The following is a 5,014-nucleotide window of genomic DNA, read 5'->3' as shown; positions in this document are numbered from 1 at the left end:
CGTTTGTCACACGAGAACTGGTCTATTTTACAACTGGTTCAATACTTAGGCTGTGGAATAATTTGCTAGTGCTGTGTTTCCTCCCTCCTAAAACAAGGGATTCTTCAAGACCCAGGTTCCCTTTTTCCTGTCTTCAAAAATACCCTCCACACAGCATACACCAAAGATGAAATTAATAAAGTGATATTTCGTCCCTGATGTATGGAAGTGAGGCATGGAACTGGCAAAGAAAGGATGAAAGTAGATTGAATGCTGTTGAAATGAGATCCATGAGGCGTATGTGTTTTGTGTAGTAAAACCATGTATGATCGTGTGAGGAATGTGGAGATCCGCAAAGAGTGCAAGGCTGATGTAAGCGTAATGAGTAAGACCAAGAAAGGGACGCTTAGATGGTTTGGGCATGTAGAGCGAATGAGCGAAGATAGGAGTGTAAGGAGGATATATGATGCAAATGTGAATGGTAGCAGAAGCCGGGGACGCCCGAGGAAGACATGGCACGATCAAGTGAATCAGATACTTGAGTCGGGCCATGTCAAGAGTCAGAACAATAGAAGAGTATGTATGAGACGATGTATGAATGTGAATGAGGCAAGAAGTGTGTGCCGAGACCGAGTTGTTTGGCGGTCCATCCTCTCTGTCTACCCCTGCGGGGAAACGGCGTGATGGTTAGTTAGTTAGTTGGATAGATATTTCGTCCATTTTGTAAATTGCTTCGTGAAGATTTATCAAATGAAACATACTAATAATTTCTGTTGTCTTCAATGAGTTATGTGAAGAATTAAGAGTAGTGAGTGACAAAGTATATTTTTTGAAATTTGTAACCGATTTGTCAGGAATCAAGAAATCATACAATCCCCTGATTTTTCACGGATCGGCGCTAGTACCCAATAATAATGTCCAATCGTCATAATGGTTCGTAAATCCCCAACAAATAGTCCGTTAGTTTTTTTATAGACTCATTGATCCCCCCTTTTACCCAAATTAGTTACCTACTTACCCCCGTCCACCCTTCCCGACAGGGTAGGTGGGGGAGGCATCTAATCCGGGAAACTATTGATACTACCCTCCAACCGAATATAATGTATGCATAGCAAGGTTACTTGGCCACATTACACATGCGTCAATTTTACTTATCAATATTACACTACCAGAATTACACACAGACCGAATTAAACATCGACGAAATTACACAAGGAGACAATTTTATTTATGTTTTGGCTCTGTAATTATTACTACGTATGACAGCTTTTTGCCTTCTGAACCACAGTTCGATAATGCCTTCAGAATGTGAAACAGCTGTCGTAATGCTGTAAAAGTAATAATTACACAGCAGATCTTGTTTATACATTTTAATTTTAATTTAATAAATTAAATAATAATATAATTCAATACATAAAAGATATATTTAAATTAAATTGGAGTTCTACAAATTAAACTTGATGATAATAAATAAAAAAAATGCTTTTTTGAGTTGTGTGCTTCATTTACTTTATCAATATTTTCGTGTTTATTTTTTTTTTAAATTTAACGTTAATCAAGTTTAATAATGTTATTATTAAGTTCTCCAAACATTTCAGTTTTTTTATAATTGTGACAGCAGTTTCGGCGTTCAATGCCATTTTCAAACTGTGGTTAGGCTACGATGAGACAACTTATTTATCTGATTCTATTTACCCCCACCCAATATCAATTTTTATTATGTCTGGAATGATTTATTGAAGTGAAACTTCTTTACGCGCGTCATGCAATTTCGAGGACCGGAGTAAAACCGACTCATGACCGAAACGAAAATGCGGGTACCCCCACCACCGATTAAAGTTCATTTGATCTAGTCAAAGTTTTGAAGTAACATATAAATGCTTCTTAGCTCATCCCGACAACTGGCGTTGGTGGTGTAATGGTCAGCATAGTTGCCTTCCAAGCAGTTGATCCGAGTTCGATTCTCGGCCATCGCACATTATTTTTTTGTTTTTAACGCCTTTTTCATTCAATATCTTATTTTTTAGTAGGTCAGAACATTTTTTAAAAGAAAATAATATTGCAAAATAATAAAAACACTTATCTCACTGTGATAAAACATTACTCCGCTAGAGCGCGCTTTGCGTTATTGTGTTGGATTAAAATTATTATCTAATCCGTATATTATGATAATTGTATTACATTTATTTAATTAATTTATTTATTTTGATAATATGTAATAATTTACAGAAAAAAAAATTAAAACTATCTCCCTCTGATAAAATATCCGTTCGCTAGAGGGCACTACGCGATCTTGTGTGGGATTCTATTTCTGTACATTGTACATTATTTTTAAAAATATATTATATTTTGGGTGTGATGTAGGTAACATTATAAAACATAACAAGCTCTCATATTTTCAGAACCTACATAATATAATCAATTTATGCGGCTTTGCTTACAGTTGGTGCTCAGCGTGGTTGGCTTTCAATCAGTTAAGCGAGGTTCGATTCTCGGCTGTGGCATTTTTGAAGTGAAACCTTGTTGAGGTGGGGGAGCCGCTCACGAACGTTCTCTCTCTTCTCTTCTTTCCTCTCTCTCAGACACCAGCGAACTGCGCCACGCCAAGCATCAGCTGAAACTAGAAGTTTCACTTCTGTCTTGCGTAGGCTTGACACACCCACTTTTTTACCTGTTAAACCGATTTATTAAGAAGATAATTGTGACAATAGATTCTCTATTCTTTGGTGTACTTTGAAACCTGTTTTCCCCACATTAAATGGAAATTTTTTCTTAGTTGTTGAGAACGAATAATTTTAATATTATATTAATTAATAAAGTAAGGAAAATATTTTTTTCCCACTTCTCAGGATGTTCGCAAGACCTAAACAAGGTTGAATTCTCTCCATGGCAATGTAATGTTGGTACGTGAATTATCCGCCTGTGTAATTTCGCCCTGATACTGAGTAGCAACATCAAACACAATAGGCAACAATAATAATAATTACTGTATCGTTTTGCGACAGTTGTTCGTAAAGAGATAAATACACGATTAGTGATTCGCCCCGTTTCACAATCACTCAAAGTAATGATTAGGTAGATACTTCGTATTTTTTATATTTTTACCTGATTTACTAATTTACTAGCAGTTTTGTGAACAACTTCTAATTTACTAGCAGTTCTGTGAAATACTTCTAGTTTACTAGCAGTTCTTTTGACTACTACTAATTTACTAGCAGTTCTGTGAAATACTTATAGTTTACTAGCAGTTCTTTTTACTGCCACTAATTTACTAGCAGTTCTGTGAAATACTTCTCGTTTACTAGCAGTTCTTTTGACTACTTCTAATTTACTAGCAATTCTGTCAACTTTTTCTAATTTACTTGTAGTTCTGTCAACTACTTCTAATTAAGTAGCAGTTCTGTGAACTACTTCTAATTATCTAGCAGTTCTGTGAACTACTTCTAATTTACTGGCAGTTCTGTTAACTACTTCTAATTTACTAGCAATTCTGTCAACTTTTTCTAATTTACTTGTAGTTCTGTGAACTACTTCTACTTTTGTGAGTAGTAGAGCTACTATATTATATATAACAACCTCCACGTTATTTTACATTAGCTCCACAGAGGAGGCTCTGAGGGAAATAATTCCCCTCAGGGCCTATGTTATCTTAGGGATGCTGTGTGGAGGGTCTTTTCAATCCCTTCAGGCTAATTAGGAACAACACATATGGTCTCACAGAAATCGTCCTCTCCTTTACTGTTGTGGTGAGAAATATAATCGAAACGGCGTTAACAAGAGAAAACACCACGCTTTATATTTAAATCTAGAAATTAATCACAAAAGATTTAACATTTACACATTTATGAAAATTCGACAAAAATCAAAAATCTCTCGACAAATGCTTTAGTTGCATTTAAAGATACACTATTAATTTTTTCATGCCCATAACATATTAAATAACAGAACAAAATGTGTTTTTAATAATTTTCAGAGCTTATTTTGCGATTTTTTTTCTATAGAGGGAATTTCATATAATGACTAACTTTTTGGCATAACAAATGTATGGATATTATCTACAAAAATTACATATTTTTTGTGGAACTTAAAAACTAAAAAAGTTAACAAGAATCTTGTTTTAAATCGGTAGAAATTTGGTATGCGGGGCTTAAGCGGTAATTCAAATCTTATTACCGTTTACATAAGGAGTGTTTTTGTAACCGTCCTGATTACAAATGTTACACTACGTAGTGCATCGACTTAAAATAAGATCCAAATGAATCATTTCTACATGCGATAGTAAATAGGGATGATTGTTTTTTAAATGTGAATAAGACAAAGAACTCCATCGCAGCTGCTCACCCCCGCGGGCACGACGGAATAAAAACACTTAAGCATTATCAAAACCAGATCAAGATAGATCTTAGAAACCCCATTAAGTACGACTAATTCATTCATCGTCACGACTTTTACCGTTAAATGTGGAAAGTTTCAACTTTCTATGGTCGTTTGAAGTGCACAAACTTGAAGCAATGTACCTGGTACGTAATCGTTTACTTGAAGTGCCAAAAGTTATTTTCTTTCAAGTGCACTTTCACGTCACCCCCCTGTGAATATTTAATTCCTAGATCCACCCCTACCCTTTCAAACTTTAAGCTCCACGGTTAGATCAATGTTCAACCCTTCTTGTAGGTTTATGGAATTACTCTATCGATTTTGCCAAATAATGCGAACGCGTTGCTTTTTTTTGAGTCCCGAGTACTCCCAAATGTCTGATGCCAGTAAAACTATGCTATCCCCAGTTGGGGTATGTTGTGGGGCTGAAGGCAGCGAGGAGGGGAATGAGATGATTTAAAGGAAGGTGTGGAAGTACCTGGATATAAAGATCTGATTATCAGACACAGCTAAAGCCATTTCTAGCAGCGTTTCAAATCTAAATTGTGGTCCTACACAAGGGCGATACTGATAGTATTTTTCGTGCTTTAAATATGCTGCATTTGATTTTAAACTAGCTCCCCAGCGTTGCCCGGGCTTTACGCAGAATTTATCGAAATTG

General features: G+C 35.7%; 1 non-coding gene across 1 annotated transcript; it reads left to right on the top strand.

Annotated features, from left to right (window-relative positions):
• The first annotated feature begins 1,883 nt into the window (after nucleotides 1–1,883).
• Nucleotides 1,884–1,955, top strand: TRNAG-UCC (transfer RNA glycine (anticodon UCC)). The gene has a single exon. It is a non-coding gene; the product is annotated as a tRNA-Gly (tRNA).
• Nucleotides 1,956–5,014: the final 3,059 nt, after the last annotated feature.

The sequence above is a fragment of the Hesperophylax consimilis genome, chromosome 28, assembly GCF_061612785.1.
Source record: "Hesperophylax consimilis isolate HC1 chromosome 28, BYU_Hcon_1.0, whole genome shotgun sequence".
Taxonomy (NCBI): domain Eukaryota; kingdom Metazoa; phylum Arthropoda; class Insecta; order Trichoptera; family Limnephilidae; genus Hesperophylax; species Hesperophylax consimilis.
Note: the sequence above shows the minus strand (reverse complement) of the source record. Positions and strands in the feature narration are given on the sequence as shown.